This window comes from Numida meleagris, chromosome 2 (genome assembly GCF_002078875.1).
Source record: "Numida meleagris isolate 19003 breed g44 Domestic line chromosome 2, NumMel1.0, whole genome shotgun sequence".
NCBI lineage: Eukaryota > Metazoa > Chordata > Aves > Galliformes > Numididae > Numida > Numida meleagris.
Window position 1 is genome coordinate 70,938,152 of NC_034410.1, and position 23,593 is coordinate 70,961,744.

At 39.4% G+C, this 23,593-nt stretch overlaps 1 long non-coding RNA gene across 1 annotated transcript; it reads left to right on the forward strand.

Annotated features, from left to right (window-relative positions):
- LOC110394582 lies at positions 2,009-22,909 on the forward strand. The gene is made up of 4 exons (XR_002435722.1): positions 2,009-2,129; positions 17,981-18,011; positions 20,955-21,028; positions 21,535-22,909. It is a non-coding gene; the product is annotated as an uncharacterized LOC110394582 (long non-coding RNA).

A 23,593-nucleotide genomic window follows, 5' to 3' on the forward strand; every position in this document is an offset into this window, starting at 1 on the left:
ATATGGTGGCATGTCCCTTACATAAGCTGCATACCACTGAGAGCCTCTATCTAGGATGGTTTCAGGACTTAGTCAATTTAGACAAAGTTGATTATGAGTCCAAGTAGCCATCTACATCTATACTAAAGCCTTCCTAGAGGTGAACTATTGTTTGAGGGTATTATCAGCTATTATAAGAATACCTGATGTACTTTCTTCTATATCTGGAATCACCTGAAATATTTATCATGAGTTGAAACAGGAACACTGAGCTTATCATGGTACCAACATACAGATCAGATATAGGACAGACTTAGGACCTTATCTTAGTGGTTGTTCTTGAGCAGTAAGGAATACTTTATCAGAGATCTGCCAGCCCCACTGGAGTTCACAGGGCTTTAAAATGCACATGGAATAAGTAGTCAACTACCAAAAATATTTAAACTGACACTGATTAGGATTATACCTAATGAGTTTATAGCTATTCAGAAAGAAAATATTTTTTGAGGGAGGAAATCCAGACTACCATGGAGCCCACCTGTGACTGACAAGCAAAACTGTTGTTTCTTGATTTATTATCTCAGTTCCTCCTTTTAAAAAGCCACAGATAAGATTAGAAATATAAGGGAGTATATTTAAGTAAAGCAAAAATCTTAGGTCTTCACTGTAATATGTGACTGTATTTAAAACATAACACTTGCTTCATGTATTTATATATACTGAGTTTATAATAACACTACTTTTTAGAAGAATCAGTCGGCTTTGACAGTGGTAGGTCAAGCACAATAGGTATGTGGTGAGCAATGCAGAAGATGCAAAGTGATCTCAAGTGATAACCTTTCTTTCATACTCCTGGCACCCTGTTTAACTCTATACATTCTCTCCATCATATGCGTGGTGTAGCTATAACCTACAGAAAGCATGAAATATTGTATTTTATTAGGTTATAGAACTTCACTGATACACACATCACAGATGTTTTAGGTATTGCTTTTAAGCTTTCTTTGGCATTTTCTTTGTGGAGGGGTTGAAAGGAACTGTTTCTGACAGATGTTGACTTATCTAAATAATGTTTGTATTAAAGAATGTCTCAGGTTGGAAGGGACCTTAAAGATTATAGAGCTCCAAACTCCTGCCATGAGCAGGGTTGCCAACCACTAGATCAGTTTGCCCCAGCTTGGCCTTAAACAATCTCCAGTGAGATGTCCAGAGATGGGACATCTACAGCTTCACTGGGCAACATGTTCCAGTGCCTCACCATCCTCTGAGTAAAGAATTTCTTCCAAACATCTAATTTAAATCTCTCTTCCTATAGTTTAAAACCATTCCCATTTGTCCTTTTAGACTGTGTAGAAGTTTGGTCCCCCTCCTGCTTTATAATCTCCCTTCAAAAACTGGAAGGCTGCAATGAGATCTCCCTGGAGCTATCTGCACACTGAACAAGCCCAGCTCCCTCAGTCTTTCCTCATAAGAGAGGTTATTCTGCCTTTTGATCATCTGTGTAGACCTCCTGTCTCGTCCCACTCAGTGGGGCTTCAAGGGAGGAGAATATATCTCCTGAGTCATGACTCCCCTAGGCAGCAGGGGCTGCTATCACAATGGAGTCAAACTAGAGTCAGAGGAATAAAAAAAACAATTTATTGAGAGCTTTCTAACAACAACTAATACTCTATTTGGGGGTAAAATTGGCTGACTTGCTAATAGCAATTAATAACCATTACAAGTAAGAGTACTTTGACGCAGGAGTTACTTCTATGTTAAAAGTTCTAAGACATTGGCTTAGGCAAGTAGAGCCTTCTCTTAACTGGAATTCATACAGACAACATCACTGAGAACAAAGGCAAGCAATTGTGCTCCTAGAAACAGCGCTGAGTGAAATACTTTCTTGAATACTTTCATTTTTAGTCTCACTGTGGAGACTAATGAATTAAAGCAAGACACCTGATGTGCTGTGTCAGTGAGAAGTAACTACTTCTCATCTGTTCTGTTAGCCAGCAGAGTCGGAAGCAGCTGTAGGCAATAGAAGAGGTAATACCTATGTGAGAGAGGCAGGTGGTTGAGAGGAGGTTTGGAGGTGGTGAAGAAGAGCTTTCTGGGTTTTACTGAGTTTTCTTATGTTCTGCTGGGTGCTTCCTGAATAAGTCAAGAAGGTGAGAGCAGGCTCTATAGCTGTTTCTGAAGCCTCTTGTCCTGTGTAGTGATTGCAGTTGGACTGGTAGGAGAGAGTCTAGGGTCAACTGGTGTTTGTGGTTTTAGTGTGAGGGTACTCAACAAAGAACTGTTTTAAAGCTGCCAAAAAGACTGTTACTGAATGTCTTGAAAGTGGCAGACTTTGTCTGGCAGACTTGCTGGAGAGATTAATAAGGATTTTTCTTGAGAGCTTGATTTTAAGCTTTTGATTGAACACTAAAAGCACAAAAGGACTCAAAAATCTGTCTGTAGCTCATCTGAGGTGGCTCTGAATTGGGTTTATGGCTTGAACTCTTTAGAAATGTTTTCCTGCTAACAGCAGATTTTCTTATTTGTTTTAATCTCTTGTAGGGAAAGAAGTAAAAATTCCGTGTAGGCCCCAGATTATCACTGTACCTTTCATTTGCTGTTTTTAAGTACACTGTTCTAGTGGTTTCTGTTTCTCTCTTTTAACATTTTCAGGATTGAACAATGCAGCTCTTGACTTGAGATCTGTTTAGTCTTATTTCTGAAATGGGAACTCTATACTACATATGGTATTAATCCTAAAAGCTACCACTCTTCTAGTGAAGTGCATAAGCAGTTGTTAGCTGTTTGGCTTTTTTTCTTGAAAACACACTGTTTAAAAAAAAAAAAAAGTATCTCTTAATACTTATGGAAAACCTTCAGCTTTAATTCAAGGACTCTGCTATCTTTTGACTACCAAAGAGTCTATATGGGATTCTCTGTATTAAGGGATGATAATTCAACCAAATATTTAAATATATAATTAAGTCCTCTTGGCTTTAAAAGTAAACATGCCTATGTATCTTGATAGTAGACTGCTTATTTTAAGAGAAAAAGAAAACAATTAGATGGTGTTTTTCATTAATTATAAGGGGGGGAAATAAAGATTTTCCCATGTGCCTGACTGGATCTCGATGAATAGCTTCTTGCAAGTGCTGTGTGTTGATTCATTTCCTTGGGTTTTTTTTTTTTTTTTTGGCTTAATTTTGAAAAGTGCTTTTATGTCAGCTTAGTTCGTATTTAGGAATACAGCTTGAGTTTTTTCTGAAAATCTAGTCTTCTGTTGTATGTTGTCATGGTTTTATGATTTTTGGTTATTGGTATTCCACATCATAACATCATGTAGTGTATGTACCTGGTTCTCAGAAGAGAAGAACTACTACATTCCCCAGGGGACTTTGCTCCTCTGTTACCATTTTCCAGTCAGAGGGAAAGATAAAAACTCGCAGATCACGAGACCTTGGCTCTCTTTCCGCCCGTCTCCCGTCCCGGCAGCATCTTGCTCCCCAGCTGTCTGATCGTCGGTATTAGAGTAAGGCCTACTTTAATTTTGGACACTCACTCTCATTGTATTGGATTTATCAGCTTAAATTGTAATTATATTGCACTATAGTGTGTTATTTTGCATTCTGATATCTTATTTAGTAAATTAGTTTGTTTCTCCTCAGATTGTTGCCGCTGTTTTGTTCTCAGGCCCATCTTCTTACCCTTTTTCCCTTTCCTGACCTGTGGGTCCCCTACCCCATTCATCATGGAACCGGGCCGAATGCCCGTAAACCGTTGACATATGTATAGTTTTAGACTTCACTGTTTGATTCCTAGAAGATGCTTCACAATATAAAACTAGTGTTTTATATTAGTGTTAAACTGCAGAGTGCTGACTTAGATGTGTGTTAGAAGTTCCTTTAAGTTATTCTCCTTTCTTTCCTCTGTTGTGCTTTGAGTAACTACAACCTTTCAGAAACAGCAAACAGTTTGAAATCCTTGTTTTCACTATATTTAATTTCAATTGATGAAAATGCATCCAGGTTTGAGTTTCCTTCTTTTTAGTTGCATCTCTGTTGTTTCCATATCACAGAACTCAAATGAATGTCTAGCTTACACTAGCACATCTTAGAGCTTTTTTTTTTCATTCATATGCTATGTCTTGCAGACTGTCTTCTAGAATTTCATCTCAAGCCAAATCCTACTGCTTAAGTCTAACCTTTTCAGAAACCTTGATGTTAGTAAAAATGATTTTGCTTTGGTATCTTGAGTATCTCTTAGCTTAATAATGCTTTTTATTGATAATTTTTTATGTTGTAGTTACAAATAAAACATAGTCCAGTGCTGTTGATGGCCATGTAACCAAATTAGTTCAATCTGGAATGCTATTGGAAGAGAACAGGCCTTCTCACAGATGTTTTAAATGTCATTAATTAACAGCTTAATCCTGTAGAGTATTAATCTCTGCTCACATGAGTCTTTGATTTAACTGGATTTTTTTCCCAGCTGCAGACCAGAATTTCTAGGATAAGCATTGTCTAAAAGATGTAATCTATCATAAATTTCTGCGAAAAGCAAAATTAATTGATCACTAAAAAATATCTGAACTCTAAAGCTTTGAGAAACCTTAAGTCAGATGGCAATTACAATCATCACTGGCAATTGGCTGAAAGATTGGGGCACAAGTAATGTTTTCCTTCCAGTAGCACAGACCAATATTGAAAGGAACAGGCAGACCCAACTAGCCAATGCTTGGCTCTGAGGCTGGTGCCTTTGGCAGATTTTTAGGTTTCTCTATCATGGGAGGATCTACGTAATATCAGCACCTCATGGTGCCTGATGGGATGCACCTTTCTCAGAGTGAGAAAAAGATTTTTGCACAGGAGATAGTAAGGCAGATGGATATGCTTTAAACTGGATATGAAGGGAAAGTGGGGGGGAAAAACAGGCTTGCCAGCAATAAGGTACAGGATGACATGCTAAAACTTGAGAGACTATATGATAGTGAAATCTTTCAGTCTGCAACATGAGCTGCTGTGTACACTAGAGTACACTTGAAATGTTTCTATGCCTGTGCACAAAGCATGAGAAAAACAAGAAGATCCATAAGACTTGGCTCAGTCTCATCTACAATGACACTGGCATAAGCAAAGCCTGGTGGGAAGAGTCCTGTGACTTATGTGTCACAACGAGTGGTTCTGGGCCACCACAGGGATAGGTTGGGCATGCCAGGCACTGGGTGGCTGTGTGTGTGAGGAGAGGGTTGGGCAGAATGCAGCTGGCAACTAGTGATGACATAGTTGAGAGCCTTTGGGATCAAGGATGTAGGGACAAACAAATGAAGTGTATGTCATAGTGGGAGTCTATTATAGGCCACCTAGCTAGGATGACAACACTAGTCAATTTTTTTTTTTTTAAGGAACTGAGAGAAAGCTCTAGATTGGGAAATTGAAGTCACACGTAAGGATGGCCAGACGTTAACAGGGAATACCACACATTTGATACAAACAGATGGTTGCTGGAAGTGAGGCTGCGTGACACAGGGGGACTCTAGATATGCTGTTTGCTGCTGTATGAAAAAAAATAATGTAGTTGAAACTCAACTGGAATTGAAGCTCATCCATACTGTGGACAATAAAAATAGTTCTAAGTATGTAAACCACAAAAGGAAGACCAGAGATAACGTTAGCTCATAACTTGAAGAGGATGGTCACATCACGATTAGAGATGTAGAGGATGCCTCTTCCTCTGTCTCTGATGCTTAAGATAAGTCTCCAGGGATCCCACAACCTGAGTTGGAGTAGAGTGACTATGGTGATGATAAAATCCCAGCCAACTCCAGACTTGTGGGATTTACATGGAAGTCTATCGGTCCTGATGAAATTCATCCTAGGGTACTCAAAGAGCTGTCTGATGTCATTGTGACCTCAATTATTTTACAACAGGCTTGGGAATCTGGAGATGTCTTTGTTGACTGGAAGCTGGCAAACATTGCCTCAGTTTTCAACAAGGGCAAGAGTGAAGCCCTTGGTAATCACAAACCTGTCAGTCTCACTTCAGTGTCTGGCAAAATTATGGAGATTATTCTGGGAGTTACTGGAAAAAAAATACCCTGAAAGACAATGCAGCCATTGTTCACAAGAGGGAAGTCCTGTTTATGTAATCTACATAAAAGTGGATTGAATTCATTAAAATTGACCAAGGGAAGCCAGTTGATGTAATCTTCTTGGATTTCAACAAAGCTTTTGATATCCTTTCTCACAGTATCATCCTGGATGAAATCTTCAGTATAAAGCTAGATGAAAACATAATGTGATGGGTGGGCAATTAGCTGACAGGTCAGGGCTGAAGGGTAATAGTAAATGAGGTTACATCAGGCTGGTGAACTGTTCATTTGTAGGGTTTTGCAGGGCTCCATTTTAGGACCAGTTTTCTTTAATGTTTCCATTAGTGACTTGGATGCAGTACTTGAAGACACACCAAGTTTGCAAATGACACTACATTAGGAGGAGCTGTTGACTCCCTCAAGGGTAGAGAGGCCATAGAATGGTTTTTGTTGATTGAGACCTTTAAGATCATCTGGTTCAATGCTCCTGCTATAGGCAGGGACCCTGGCAGGACCAGGTTGCTCAAAGCCACATCCATTCTGGCTTTAAATGCCTCCAGGGATTGGGCATCCACAGCCTCTGTGGGCAACATGTTCCAGTGTCTCACCATTCTCACAGTAAATATCTTCTTAATATCTAGACTAAATTTACCCTCTTCCAGTTTAAAGCCATTTCCCCTTGTCTTGTGGCTACATGTCCTTATAAAAGTCCCTCCCCATCTTTCCTGTAGGGCCCTTTCAAGTACTGGAGAGCCACTATAAGGTCATCCTAGAGCCTTCAGTTCTTCAAGCTGAAGAGCTCCGACTCTCTCAGCCTGTCCTTGAAGGGTAGGTACTCAAGCCTTCTGGTCATCTTCGTGGCCCTCCTCTGGACCTGCTCCAACTGCTCCAAGTCCTTGTGCTGCGGACCCCAGAATGGGATGCAGTACTGCAGATGAAGTCTCACGAGAGTAGGGTAGAGGAGCAGGATCACCTCCCTCGGCATGGTGGTCATGCTTCTCTTGATGCAACCCAGGATACAGCTGGCCTTTTGGGCCACAGGCACACATTGCCAGCTCGTGTTGGGCCTTTCATCAGTTGATAACCCCCAAATCCTTTTCGTCAGGGCTGCTCTCAGGCCATTCTCTGCTCAGTCTGTATTTATGCTTGGGATTGCCCTGACCCAGGTGCAGGACCTTGCAATGATAAAGGTGTTGAAGAACACGGGTCCCAGGACAGAACCCTGGGGGACACCACTCGTGACCAGCCACCACCTGGATGTAAAGTCATTGACAACAGTGCTCTGGATACAACTATCAGCCAATTCTTTATCTACTGAGCAGTCTACCCTTCCAATCCATATCTCTCCTATTTAGAGATGAGGATATGGTGCAAGACCATGTCAAAGACCTTGCACGAGTCCAGGTAGATGACATCCGTTGCCTTTCCTTGGTCCACCAAAGCTGTCTCTCCATCACTGAAAGCCACCAGATTGGTGAGGCACAGTCTGCTCTGGGCCATGCAGAGAGACCTTGGGAAACCAGAGGGCTAGGCAGACACCAACCACATGAATTTTAACAAGAGTAATTCCGCGCAAATTGTACATACAGACTGGAGAATGAGAGGCTGGGAAGCAGACCCACAGAAAAGAATCTGGGTATACTGGTTGATAGCAAGTTCAATCTGAGTCTGCAGTGTGCCCTGGCTGCCAAAAGTACAAATCACACTCTGGAGTACATCAGGCCCAGCACTGCTAGCCAAGTGAGGGAAGGGGTTGTCCTTCTCTGCTCTGTGCTGCGTGGCCTTACCTTGAGTACTGTGTGCAGTTTGGGTGCCACAATATACTAAGAACATAAAACTACTAGTGTCCAAATGAGGACTATGAAGTTGTTGATGGCTTTAGAGAGCAATATGTATGAGGAGTGTCTGAAGTCCCTTGGTTTGTTCAGCCTAGAGCAGAGAAGGCTGAGGGGAGGCCTCATGGTGTCCTATGTCCCCCCTCGCTAGGGGAGTGGAAGAGCAGTGCTGATCTCTGTTTTCTAGTGATACTGACAGGATCCAAGGGAGTTGTGTGGAGCTGTATCAGAGGAGGATCAGGTAAGGTGTTAGGAAAAGGTTCTGTAGCAGATGGTGGTCAAGCCCTGGAACAGGTTCCCCAGTGCAGTCGTCATGACCCTAAACCTGTTGGAGTACAAGAAGCATTTGGACAGTGCTCTTGGATATAGGGTTTGAATTTTGGGTGGTGCTGTGTGGAGCCAGGCTTTGGACTAGATAGTCCTTACAGGTCCCTTCCAGCTCAGGTCATTTGATGATCTTTATCTGTCCTGTCACTAACTTCACCTTCTCTCCTATTCATAGACAAGTACACTAATATCTTGGGAGGTGGATGACCTGTTTTTTAACCACTACATGGAATCTTAATTTGTTGTGGTATTTTTCTGTTGTTGTTGTTTCCAAACGATTTATTAGGCATGTATTGTCAAGCATAACTAGCTTTTTTTTTCCAACTGATATATCTTTTTCTTTATTCTACCCCTTGTTTTTATCCTTAGTCTCCCAGAATCAACATCTGTAGGTAATTAGCAGTAAAATAAATCCTTGTTTATGTCCAGTAAGTGTCTTTTTTTTTTTTTTTTTTTTAAGATCTTATGGTAGTAGTTTTTTTTTTTTTTTCATAAATAATCATTGATATGTCTGGTCTTGTTATACAGTCAGTAGGGCTTTGATGCATTAGAGTTGTTTAGAAATAGAAATAGATCAGTGTTTGGTTGAATCCTTACTGTATTCCATCACTGCTAATTAATACCTGTAAAAGAATAATAATAAAGGGGGTTTTAAGAGATATAAGATACCTTATTTTATTAGGTATCTTAAGTTTTCATCCTTCAAAAACAAAACAGTGTAACAGCATAATAGCAAAACTATATGTAAGAGGAGATGCTCCGGGGAGTAAGTATTAGGCTTTTTCTTTTGTGGAACCTAGAAATGTAGCTTTAATTAGGTGCCAAGACACTCCCAAATGTTTCCCAGATGCCAGGGGAAGCAGAGATATGTATGTGAATCATTAATTAATGTGGCCATCTAGCTGGCAAACTTACATTTGAGACAGCATCCATCTATCTTCATTATCTCTGAGCTTTATGGCATTTCCTGGTGATTGACTTTTATGTTCAAGACTCAGCTATTTCAAAAAGAAAGCCATGAAAAGGTTTTCCTGAGCCTGTGGTAATACAATTCCAATACATGCTCCAACATTAATCTACTACAGTTTTAGACCATACAGTTTTTTGCAGGCTTCTCTGAGCTAAAATACACATTAGTGTTTGGCTTTTTATTTCTAATAATTCAGGTATTTAATTTTTTTGTCCTCATCCTATAATAGGCCTTAGAAAGATGTATATGCTTTTATGGCAGTTTTTCTTAGGGCTTTCAAATTATACCATCTTCTTATTGAATATGTTGCACAGAAACACAAGAAGAAAATCCCACGTTTCACCTATAATCAAGTTCCTTGGGATGATTTTGATGCATGGCATGCTATGATAGAATTGTAACACTTCTAAAATAAAAAGCATGAAATCCTGCTGATGCTTATACATTTTCAGTTAGAACAGCTGCACTCTTAACTGCTGTTGTACTGTGTGATGTTGCATAATCAGAACACGGTGCTGCTACAGCTATAGGTCTTCATGGTTGCTGCTGGATGACTGCATTCAGTGTTCTGTATTCCTACTGCAGGCATGCTTGGTATGGATTCTGGAACCCCATTAATACTTGAATCTTCCTTCCAGTTAGCATGAGCTTTATCTGATTGCATATATGAAGTGGTAAGCACTGCACTGAACACAGAAAATTTATAGAGGCTTGCTTCAATTATCATGAATATCAACTACTTTAAGGACAACCGATGATGTCTACCTGCCCTTGTGCAACACATTTGACATGGTCCCACACCACATCTCTTAAGTTGGAGAGCAAGAACCAAAACGTCAGTCTGCTATTAACGCTGTTTCGACTGAAGCCAGGACAAGGATCAATCTAGCAATGGCTGTGTCATGTATTAACTTTCCTGAGACCACAAATTTGTTTCATATGCAGATGGTACAACCATCAGAGGCTAGTGACCGGTATTGTGCTTGTGTCTGTCAAACTGGAATTCCCAGCATAAGTGAAGGAAGGGTTGTCTGTCCATTTAGCTTCTCTCAGGTTGGTGCTGTGATGTGAGGGTTTTGATGTGGAGAGCAGGGAATACGTTTTGTTCTCCTTATGTTTTTTTTCCTCCCAAGAATAACTTAGTGAATGAAAAGTTAAGCAATATTATTATGTGGAAGTGGATGTGAAAGAGACAACCATATTCAGCTTCCTAGGCTGTGGTTTATATCCCCTGTCACTACCCAGTCTCTTGTTTCTGAGTATGAAAAGAAATGGAGAAACAGTCCTTTGGGAATACATAACTGAATATTCTGTTTGCTTTATTTATTTTTTTTTTAAGTCATTATTAAGTAAAGTAAAATGGTTTGCTGGTGGTTATCAGTGTATTGTGGTCAAATGCTGAAGGTGTTTTGGATCAACAAATTGAATTCAGTTCACTTGTTTATACACAAAATGCAAACATTATTAAAAGGCACATCTTATCTCCCAGACAAATCAGTAAGGTTTTCTAACAAAGAAGAGAAGAATTCGGTCAGATATCATAGAATCATTTGAGTTGGAAGGAACCTTTGACGGTCATCTAATCCACCTCCCCTGCAATGAAGAGGGACACCTACAGTGAGATCAGGTTTCTCAGAGCCCTGTCCAGCCTGGCCTTGAATGTCTCCAGGGACGGGGCATCCACAACATCTCTGGGCAACCTCACCACCCTCACTGTAAAAGTTCCCTTTATATCCAACCTAAATCTACCCTCTCTTTTAGTTTGAAACCATTTCCAAACTAAGTACATCTTTAAAGAGGGGAAAACTAAACAAAAACACAGTCCTGTTTCAGTCTTTTAATTCAAAATTGAGGAAATTGTGGGAAATGCAAGACCTGACTGCTGGCTTCAATTCAGCTGAGGATTATTGTGGTGCAGGTCAGCTCAGTGATATGTTTTTCTTGTTCATAAACCTTATTTAAAGGAGTTTTCATCTGAAAGTGAACTAATCTGAACAGTAAACAGGAGACTGAAATCTTGCTTTAAGTATAACCATGATTATGTAGCTAAAGTCAGTTTACTCAGTGGTGTATCTTTTGGGAAACAAGCTAATATTCACACCTCTTTAAAAATATAACAGTTTGCTGTGATCTTTTAAAATGGAAGTTTTTAAAAGTTTTCAGGCAGAAAATTCTTATGTTATGAAGTATTTGTTCTGTAAAATGTTCTATTTGTTGTTGGCTAACTTGAGGTAGTTGTTTGGTTGATTACATCAGCTTTTAAGTTGAGTTAAAACCTAGTTTTTCTCACTCCTGCAAGTAAAAGAAATAAGCTAATGTTTATCACTGAAGTTCATTATTCAAACCCTTCACTACTGATAGCAGCAGAGAGGGATAATCAGATTTTTCAATGACTTCGGTATGTAGAAAGATTAAATAACCATATCTTCACCTTGGGAAAAAGACAAATGTGTTACTGACCTATAATTTCATGAATGATAGTGCATTAATCACTTTAAATTTGTTTCACAACACAAGAATGAAACATATCCACAATAATCAAACAGCAAGTATAAAATAAAGTACCTGTCACGCAAAACACAATTGGACTGTGATCTTCCTGCCAGCAAACATGTTCGAAGAGCAAAGCTTAGCTGTAGAGAACGATTAGACCAATTAATAAAGCAGCTCCTCAAGAGCTATTGAATACCAAGATGAAGACACTCCCTCCAGTTGTTAAGGTCTAACAACTGCAAGTTAACATAGCTCATGAAGGAGTGTTTCCAAGTTTCAGGTTTATTCAGCATGTATGCTGTATCTGCTGGGTTCCTCCATCAGGACAGATGGATCAGACCAAGTAAAGAAAGAAAAAATCCCCTTTGAGAATTCAGAAGTGTAAGAAGCAAATTTATTGGAGAGGACAAACTGGGAAGAAATTGGAGAACAGATGAGGGAGAGGATTGCGTTACAAGTTTTCAGACAAACTGCAAAACAGCAAAAACAACCTGCCACCTCTGAATGAAGAAATCAGCTGAAAGCATCTAAGAAACCAGTACAGTCTGCCAGGAGACACAAGCATGCAAGGATAAAGTAAGTCTGTGAATATTTGGGAAATCCTGACGAACTCCAGGGAACTGATAATTAAGACTTCATACCAATTCTTTCCATTGTGGCACTGAATTTTTAATTTGTGTTCAGTCCTAATTGTTGACACAGTATGCTTTTTTAAAAAAAATCTTAGTTCATTTTCTAGATTTCTTGAATATATAGTTTTGCCTCACTTCCCACGTGGGTTATTTCAGTATTTTAGCTTTTCTGCGGACTTACAGTGAAAGAAAAAAAGCCGGGGTGACTCTGTTGTGTCTTATAGAGCTAGTCCTTTGGAGCTAGGTGTTCCAGCTCCATTCTTACATTGATTTTCATCATTTGCTTGCCCTGTGCCTCCATCCACCTCAGACCTTCTTCCTTTAATAAAATAATTTGAGGGGCAAAGGAAAATTAGATGAGGCTTAAAATATCAGAAGTTTAGAGCAGGCAAACCAGAAGGGGAAGCTAGGTTTCCCCAGCAGTACCTTGTGATCCCAAAGGCATTCATAGTGGGTGCTGCTACCGGGATCTGAGGACAGGAAGAGGCTGCATTCCACCTTCCTCTTCGTTACGCTGTCTCCAGCTGTCTGGCAGGAACCAGGGGAGGGTTTGATGAAGAGCTTCTGTGACTTGACAAGATCTTGGGGAGCAGCAGGTTATGTTTTGCTTCTGCTAGACTGGGAGTAAGCTTTTAAATTACACATTGTAAACAAATGCTTATTTCTACCAATGACTTTGTTTCTTTTGTTCTCCTATACTAACAGTCATGTAGTTTAGCCTTATCTGAGCTAGCTTTAAATTTAGTAAACAGATAAAGCTAGCAATCGTAAACCAGTCTGCTGTCTTCGATATACTGGGTTTCTCACAGACTTCAAAGTGACTCAGATAGCAACACAGGGAGGAGAAGAATTAGTTTATGTGGTAATTCTTTGTCATTATGTGGAATAGATGACACCAAGGTGGAGACTGATAAGCTTTCAGTTCTTTGAATACTTAGTTTCTATGTATTCTTAATAAACATCTAGCATCATTAAGCTGTGGTGAAGGCCAACTGTCATGCAAAAGAAAATATTCTGTTTTGAAGGACTGAGGTTCTAGATGCTTCTAATTCTCTCTTTACTGGGCACATCTTGTAATAGATGAAATACAACTCATCTGCTGTCATCTTGCTTATGCCCACAAATGAGCGTGAGATTGTATCTTGGGTTTATGCCAGATTGTTATCATGTTCTATAATGGAAACAGCATGATGTGACTGGGAAACATCATCCATTTGCTATCTGCTGCCCTTTCCAAATGGTTGGCTGGATAGACCCATGAGATTTCACACTTAAAATATGTGTGGTTGTTTTGAGGGATAATTCCTAAACTTTATTTCCAATTGCATAATTAGTTTCTAAATCAAGGTATTTGCCCCTTGGAAAGCTATATAATACACAGCTGGTGACATAAGGCTAAATAATTAATATTCTTATGTGTAATTAAAAATAATCCTTTAGGAAAGATCTAATTACATTATTTTTTGAAAGCTGAAGTTAATTAAGCCCACCTTCATCTTATCCTCTGCCCGTGTGTGTGTGTGTGTTTGAAAAGAGAAACTCTACTGGGCTAGAGAACTGAGATTTCCATCCTACCCTCCCCTTAATGGAGCCATGCTGGCTTGAGCTTATCAAGTTATATTTATCCAACTGTTCTGCTATCCTATCTTTAATTAGATTCTCTATCAGTTTACTCCATAATGGGATGAATCTCACCAGGCTACAAATTTTAAGTTTTTTCTTAGGAACATTATTTAAAAAATGTTACTGCATTATTTTATACATTACTCAATGGCAGCTTGATTATAAGGACATTCTACAGATTTATTTTCCAATAATCTTTCCTGATGTTTGATACTGCAATTTGCTCTCATATTTTCCTTAGTATTACCAACCCTTAACCTTCTTTTCCTGTAGGACAAAATAATGTGTGATATCATCACTGGTTTTAAACTTGTGATTTGGAGACTGCTGTATATGTCTGCAAGTGATACTCAAGTGGTCTTGCACGCTGATCTGATGTTCGCACTGATAGGGTTAGTTTTCTGTTGTAGAAACACTGTGAGTCTGCAGTTTGGAGAAAGTTGAAAATAACCACTGTCAGCAATTTCTTTCCTTTATAGATAATGGTGCACTTACAGTATGCATTCATTTGGAAAACTAAATGTGATGTGAATACAGTCCAATAAAGATAAAATTGTGGGTGATTAGGTGCATAGCCAAAATATTAACATCCTGGTACAAAACAGGCAGTGTAAATGATCTGATTTACTTAACCACTTCAGTCATATATAGCTTCATTTGTGTGCGTATGGTAGGAAAAACTATTTCAGGACTTCTGCATTTAACTGGATGACTTGTTACTGCTGTATACTGACCAGTGCTCTTGAATTTTAGGATTCTTGGTTGTGCTCAGGGCATGATACTACATGAGAATATTTTGTACTACAATTCTGGTGGAAAATGAGTGGTGGTGGTGTTGTTTTGAGGAGGTGGGGGGTGGGAATAATAACCACAGCTACCAGCAGTGTTGTGCCTTCCCTTCCCCAGGCTCTCCCTGAGGCACCCACCTGTTGGTGCTGGGCCTGGCTGTGCCCTGGGCTGGGGCTGCTGAAACTGACTGTGTCTGGCATGTTGCAGCCCTGGCCTTGTCTCACACTGCACCACACCCTATGCACAGGCCAGTTTGTTGCTCCTCGTCCCATGCGCTCTGTAAACTGGAACTTTTCTTAACTTTTTAGTAGGGAAAATAGTATTTCCTTCCTTCAGAGATTTGGTTATCTCTGTGTTAGGATGGAGACCTCTTACCTCAGTGAGGGAGAAGGCAGCTGAGCTCTTTGCCTGCGTTACCATTTTTTGCCACCACTTTTGCTGGCTAAAGGCATCTAACAAATGGGATTTGCTTTGCCTAACTGCTACCCCTTCTGAGTTTTTTGTGTTTTTTTTTTTTTAAATCTTGGTTTGTTTACTTGATCAGGTTTTTTGACTTGTTGATCTGTTTTAAAAACAACTCCCATTGCAATTATGCATCTTTAAGTTCAAGGTCTCTTAAATGAAAACAGTATTTTTTACTCAGTAGGTGACAAAGCTTTCTTCCTTTCTTATGAAAGCTTTTGAGGGCTAAAGAGTTTGTATCAAATTGCAATTATAGAAGTAAAAAAACTAGATGTAGCCTAATGAGTAAATGAAGAGTTGATAATAGTGGTCGCTTCTAAGAGGCTTTAATGAGGAAAATGCTCTTTAATCATCAGATGATTATGGAAGAGGAGCAGTAATCTGTAGCGCTTTGGTGTCCTGGCAAGGTAATTTACTGCATTTTATCTTCTTGCTGTGAATCTGAACAGCCTCGCTCCTTGCCCACGCAGCAATTTGCAACATCTGGAGTCTGCTGCATACATTGGGCTGGTTTTTTTTTAAGTGTTCATCCCAAATGGAGAGTTGAATTGAACGGGGAGCATGCTTTCTACTGCTGACACACCAAAACGTATGAGGGGCTATGGATGTGGGTAGGGAAAGGATTACTGTAAGGTAAGTTCTGTAAGCACTTTCCTTTTCAGAGAATCTTTGTACTTGTGTTTGAGAGCTGCCTTTTCTAGGGAGCAGTGTAAAAGCTGCAGTTTTTTTTGTTTGTTTGTTTTTGGTTTTTTTTGCCTTTAGAAAAAAAAAGACAAATAATTCTGCTTTTTTTTCTCTCAAGTTTGTTGCCAGAGTGTATAAACATGCTTCGAAAACTACAGGTTATGAAAGAGCAGCCAAAATTCTTCTCACAAATGAAACTACTGTTGAATTCTGTCATGCTTGTGTGCTGATGAATATAAGGAGTTGCATCTTGTGTCCACAAGAAAAAACTACATTTAGATGTGAAGCAGGCTATAGCTGATTATAGTATCCCAGATATGACCTGCAGCCTTTCTTTAATGATGGTTCTATATTCTAACTGCAAAGTATTCCCTTTTTTTTTTTTTCTTAACTCCTGATATCTGCAGCCATGCTGACAGATCTGAGTGATTGCTAGCACTGTTCGTTAAAAGCCCCCAAAGCAGTCAATAGGCAAGCAGGCTCCTCTGCTACCTGGGGACCAAGCTGCTTGCGACACCTTCACATAGCAAAATGTATGGGGTGTGAAGCCTGTAATCTGTCCCTCATTGAAATCATAGGTCTGTAATTTACCAACAAAATATCGTTGACAGAGTTTATATGGCAATTAAAATTCAAACGTTTTCAGCTGACTTACAAGTACCTCGAAGCATTTCATAGGTTCATTTTTTGAAAATGCTCCTCTTGCAGGCTTTCACTTCTGCTGCTTAAATGATTGGCTTAATGAACTGCATTATTCCAGAGAAAGCGGTCAACTGTCACCTGTTGGTAGCATGTGTTTTTGATAGCATTGGTTGAGATCCAGAAGCACAGTGACCACATGAGTCTGTATGTGGTGAACACCTTGCTCATTATGGGTAGAAGGGAAGATAGATTTTTCTGGTCTCCTTCAGTATTTCATGTGGACTCTTTTCCCTGGGATTTGGGTAGTAGCTGCTTCCAGGACTGCTCCCAAGAGCAGACTGCTGCTGAAATTAGTAAGTTCCGAAACTTTTCTGGGACCACTTCTGTACCCTGTGGTGTTTTCATCTCTAAGAACATGTACTCAGATCTGTGTGTATGTTGAGTCAAAAGAAGTACTTTGCTTTGACTGTGGTCAAAGAGGATGGAAGATGCAATGGGAAAAAATGTCCAATACTCTGGCTTTATTAAGTTTATTAAGGGCCAGTGAGGTTCAGGTATTATGAAAAACTTCTTCCCAAGTTTCTAGGAAAAGGGTAGATATGACACTGAGAAACGTGGTTTAGTGGGTATGAGTGGTGGGTTGATGGTTCGACTAGATGGTCTTAGTGGTCTTTTTGAACCTTAATGATTCTATGATTCTAAGTTTTACTATTATCACAAATACTAGTGTGGGATTTAGTGCATTTGTTCAAGCACATCTATCTTAAAATATGGAATACAGAACTCAGAATACACAAAGCTATGGATGCAAACACCTGGGATTGGGATTTTTCTTTTTTCTTTCTCTCTCTCTTTTTGCTGTTGTTGTTGTTGTTCTGCCTCATGTGCTTTGATGAAAAGGAGAACAGTGGCCATGCAGAGTTTGGGCTGCAAAAGCTGTGAAATGAGATTACTGCAGCATCACCGTGTGATTCCGTTGTGCTGCTATGTCCATGTCCCACTTTTCCAATAAATCATAATAACCAGCTGACAATGCAAATATCACGGCATGGTGTCTGGGAATTATTTTGATTAGTTTTTTCTTTGCAGAGGCTTCCCACGCTCTTGAGCAATGAGTCCTTCTGTAGCTGTTACTTCTCCCAAACATTGTCACAAGAGAGACTGAGATTTCAGTGGCTATAATTCTGGTTCAAAGGTGCTTCTATGAGCTTGTGTTTGTTACCTTTCAGGGCTCTTGGCAGTATGCTACAAAAAAAAAAAAAAAAAAAAAAAAAAAAATCCAATATTCTCTTGGTGAATAACTGTAACAAAATTTTAAAATCCTTGTATGAAACTTTGGTTTTAAATCTTGCACAAAAATAAAACACTAACAAGTATAGAAGCACAGTCTCTACATGTTGTAAGTAACATATCTGTAATGTGATAGCCTTTGTAGAGGCAAAAGAAAGTCATAATCGTATTTAATTTTTCTTCACAGAAATAGAAAAACCTTCTGTTCCGGAAATCAGGTACATTAACCTGTAGTAATATATTCTTTTAAATGGAATAATGACTAATAAATCATGACTTTTCAAGCTATTTATTCTACTGTTTGCTGAAGATCTGTTTGTACTATGAGGTGTGATGATAGTAAGACGTTGATTCCAATATGAAGCTTGAAAACATGCTAAAATTGTGGAAAAATTCAAGAGAAAGATTAAAGCATGTAAATGTTCACGATGATGCTATTTTTATACTATCACTTTTTTTTCTTATAAGGTCTAGCTTAAAATCTGACAAGAATAAGTATGTCTGAAGTCATCATAGTGCTTTTACTGGGTAACCAAAGTTAAGAATCTATTTCTAGCATCCTTTCCCATTCTGAAAATCTTAGTCTTCACATACAGTAGCTAGCTTGTTTGTGTTAACTTTCTAGCATATTTCTACTGAAGTATTTACTATCACTGTTGAAAGCACTGACACACCAGACTTTTCAAAATAATTAATTCCTTTAGACTTGTACTTCTTGGGGTCTTGAGTACTTTATAAATGTTCAGTACATAATGTATTAGCTGGTGTTCCAGCTTAAAACCTAGATTCACTTCCTTGGTTTGCTGGAGATTTCCCAAGGGGAGCTGGCTAAGTCATTTAGCTTTCCTGTATCTTGATTTCCAATCTGTTTAATAGAGTGAATATTAATCTTCCCACAGTGAGACTAGCGAGAGAATACTTGCTATCGTTGTGGAAATATATTCATAATGGATTCTGTAATGCTTGGGAAGAGTGGGGTGAATCTGTGTACCTGAGATGGATGGAAAGTAGTAGTTATCCCCCAGTGTGGCAAATGAAAACAACCTGACAGCCTTGTACTGGAGCATACTTGAAATCTACAGAGTTATGTCAGCAACTTGTTAACTTCAAGGCTGCTGCAGCATTAATACATTTTGAATTTAAGTAAAAAGCTAACTGGACTTTTTCTGGTTGATTGCAGTGTCACCTTCTGCTTTTTTAAATAGCAATTTTAGCATGAGCACATGCTTTGGAGTAGAGGGCAAACAAAAATTTCTTAAAGCTACAGAAATTAAATAATAGGAAACTGTTCTGATCTTGTCCCTGTATTGAAAGGGATGATGATATCTTCTGCTGGAAAGGGGCCGTTATTGCTTGGTTTATTAAAGCATAAGTAAATGACTGCTTACTAGACAGTGGGGTTTTTCTCCTACTTTTCTCAAGGTATGTTCCTGCCCACGTGTAGATAAAACTATTTGCAGAATCTACAAAGAGCAAATGCTTCTTTATCAAAATATACAAAGAAGCTCAGCAGAGTGAGCAATTTGAGAGAAAACTACTGGAAAAAAACACTGGTAAGAAGCCCCTGTGCTTCATGTCCTGCCTCTGAAGGACTACAAACAGAGAAACTCTATTTTATAGTAAGTGTTCTGGGCACATCTGAAACCTTTCAGATAAATGTTTTATTGGCTGAGTCCCATTTTGATGGTGTGCACTGGCAACTGAGGTTATGACTGAACTACAGCAAATGCCAAGATTCAGTTAACAGTGTTTCAGAATCACTGGGCTGGACTGTAATTACCTACTGTAAAAATAGGAAATTGTCATGCCTAGTAACTCTTGAAGCAGCATCAGCAGGAATTTGTCCCTTCAATGCAGCAGAGAATCAGAAAGACTTGTGTATAGGCAGCTTCTGCTGCTGCTCCTCACTGATAACAGTGTGTAACTTCTTTAAAGGGCAGGGCCTCATTCTAAATAGGCCAATAGGAGCGGGAAATACATTGGTACTTGTGAGCAGATGGTTATCACTGCCTATTAGAAGGCTTTCTGTGTGCATGGATGTTACTGCTGCATCTCTAAATTTTTATCTTTAATTTTGATGTTTTCGGTGATTTATGGTAAATTTACTGAGGGTAATGTATCAGTCTATACAACTATCCATATTTAAGTGCTGGGAACCTTTCTAGAAGGGTTAAAGATGGTGGCAATACTGACCATCTCCCACAGTGTTGAGTCCTCACCACCTGTGTGTCTGAGCTGGAAATTCTCAGATCTGGGCTGGAGCCATAACTTCTTTGCGTAGCCTCTCTGTCACAGAGACACCTATGGATTTTTCATCCTAAAAGACATCCAGCTTTAAGTTTTCTGGGTTGCTTAGTCCTTGATTCCTGGATAGAAGACTTTGTGCTATTTGTTAATTTCTGTATTTGAGAGGTGCAGAATGATCACTGGAGGAAAAAAAAAAAGAATATTTTCATTTGGGGTGAAATAATTTCAGAAATTGAATTGGAACAGTTGGAAAGTTCAGATCTGTTTCTAGGAGATCTACAATAGAGTATTCAAGCCACATCCAGCATCTCATTTCCTTTGTGCTAGATGGTGTTGTACATGAACACAGTAAAAGGTAGCTTCTATTATGTAGAACTTTCTGTTTTAATTGGCAAGCAACAAAAAAAAAAAGGAAATAAGGATAGAAGCTTGCTCTTCCAAGCCCTTTTCTACTAAGCTACCCACTGTGTTCTACGTTCTCAAATGAGAACGTATATACAAAACCCAGGGAATCGTGTTAGTGTTGAGTATCATCTCACTGAGTGTGTGTGTGTGTATATATACATATATTCCTATGAAACACAGCATATAGATGTCCTTACAGCTAACTGGTGCTTTGGAGCAAAAGTGCATCACCTTTTCCTGCTGGATAAAATGCTAGGATGAATCTTAGAATTTACTATCCTAAAGTCTATATGTAAACATATAGGTATGTGGGTTTCTTCTTGTTACTTGCTAGTTCCTTTAAGATAGTTCCTTTCCTCTTGCAAATATTGCTGTAGTCTAGGATGTTAAATAACATAAGGGCTTCCTCAGTCTGCTCGTGCTTCCAAATTCTTTGAGCTGATGAATGCTTCTATTTGTATTTATATTAATGAAAACTTTAATTTAAAAAAATATATATTACCTTTCAGCTGAACTAAGTGATCTTCAGATTAACTGAAAACAGGTGTCAGCACGCTCTAGAATTGCCAGCATTAGTGTATGGGTAAGTTATTTTGCTGTTAAAGGAATGAGATCCATGCCCTCCATCCTGCTCACCAGCTGGTCCTGCTTGAGCTTGGCAGAGGACTACACTCACATCTGTGCTGGCACCATGGGCATACAGGACCCTCCCAATGTCTGATGCAACTCCAACTGCAGCACTCTCACCCCTTACCATCACCCTGTGCACACAGTATAGAGAGCCCTCGATCAGGGCAGAGCCAGAACAAAGTTCAGTAAGATGACAGGGCAGGCTGTGCTAGTACAGCACAGGGCATGGCTAGACAAGCATGTTAATTCATTAACCATTTACACATGACTAGCCCTCTACATCCCCTTACCCCTCTATTTGCCCACTACTGTGTTCTACTTTAGTTTTCTCCCCTGATTTCACACCTGGGTACTGGGGTGATGGCTGGGCTGGGGACAACCCTGGGGGAACCCAGGTAGGGTGTTTGCTTCCCAGAAAGTTTGTAATTTTGGTTCCCCCCTGCTGTTGTATGTTTTCAGCTCCTGTGAGCTTGCAGAGATGGGCTGGTGATGGGCCCTGGGGGTGAAGCTGGGCGTTGTTTGGGTTCCTCCTCCTGCTGTCGTCTCTCTACACTCCCTTACAGTGTGAAGATGGGCTCTTGTAATGCAGCCTAGTGGTAATTAATACAATGTGCTGTCTTATTTATAACAGGCTGTGTTTGCTAGTTCTGAGTCAAAAGTGAAAACAGTAATTCTCCACTGCAATGTGTAAAATCTGCAGAGAGGATGTTCTGTCCTGAAGGAATTGAAGAGTTGGTCTTGGATTCCATTGCTGAGAATTCTGTTATGTATTCACCTTTGCATTTCCCCTTAAAATGCTCTTCATAACTGATCTTTCTGACTTGTTTTTAGTGGATTCAGACTGCAGCATGCTTATGTGAACCAACCAACAGCATGTTCTTGTCTTTCGCAGACAAGCATAGAATTTAAAATTACTCTTAGAACTCTTTATTCCTTTCCAGCTATTTGTTGTGTTGCATATTTACAAGGTCAGGCAGCACCTCCAGAATTGAGTTATTTTGATGCGATGGTATTGCTCTATAGAGAAGTTTTGCTTGTGATCATGTCAGCAGGAAAATAGTTCAAACAGCCTTGTTATTCAGAGTTCGCAAGGGTTCAGTCTGCAGTGCATACAACTGCTGGTTGCGGTCTGAGCACAGTGGAGCTGAGTGGACTGTGAGAGTGGGATGGATTCTCTTTATCAGGGAGCTGGGATTTTTCAGAAAGGTATCAGCTGCCTGGGAAGATGCGTGAGGCTGCCATCTGTGGGGGTGAAACTTCTTTCTTTGTTGTGCTTCAGGCTAGTGTCAGGATGAATATCACTGGGAAAGGAGCTTGTTAGCCAAATCACTGCTTACTAACGTAATGTTTTTAAAATGATGAGTCCAAATTCAAAAAAACTAAACAGCTTTATCTGTTATCATGTAACTGTCTCTTCATCTTCTCTCATCTGCTCGTTGTGAATGTGTTGGTTATCCACAGGGAAGCACATAATTTATAGGAAGAAAGTCTTAAACTAAAGGAAACAAAGTTCTCACTGGAAGCACTTTACATGCTGAACTTGAGTAATGGGATGCAGATGCTCAAGGAAAGTACAGATGGGTGCCAGGTCTCTAGTATGCATTTCAGTGGTTCTGAGGGTGTGTGGTGCTGCCTTTGTTCTGATCACAACCATGTTTCACCATTGGTGTGAAAAGCCATGATCAAAGTGTTGCAGAGGACCACCATATATCTAAGTTGAGTACCAGGTTTGGCTGAGGTCTTCTCTTCTAGGAGGTATTTTGTGATTCTAAGAGAGGAAAAAAGTTTGTTAGAAAAGCTCCTTCTTATCCAATTGAAATCCTCACAGATGATAATTGCATACCTTTGCGATGTTCTATAGTCTTCTGTGTTTAAAAAAAAAAAAAAAGTCTTGTTTTTATTTTAAAGTTAGCTGAGGACTTCATATGTTCTGATTGCTTCTTATTCAAGGGCTTCTTCTTAGCTGTCTTTTAACAATTTTGTCAACAACTTGGGGAATGAGAAGTAATGCTAGATGTTGCAGAATGAGGTCATGGGCAAAGAACACAATGTTCAGTTGAAAGGCTTTTATGGCCTTGCTTTTTGCTTCCATAAAGTTGAAAAAAATCAATCTCTCGCAGGCTTTGACTGCAAATTGGGCATTATTCCAGCACCTTTGTGGGTTGTCTTGTTAGCTTTATAGCTCATAAATAGGCAACTGCGGACTACCTGTTCTTGACAGTTACGTTGCTGTTGTCTTCTAAAAACTTACCAAATTGTTTTTTTTTGACATTGGTTTTAATTAATTGACTTCAGCTGCACAAAATATGTTTTGGAGTTAAAAGCTGCTTCTGCATTTCTAGAGGAAATAGACCAGACAACAGAACATAGTCCCTATATTTAAGTGAGTTACGGTACTTAAAGTGGCTCTGACAAAAAAAATATAATTAATCATATATAATAGATATCTATAAACATAAAGATACATCTAAGATACATCTATCATATCTATTAGTCTACCTATGTTTATAACGTCTGT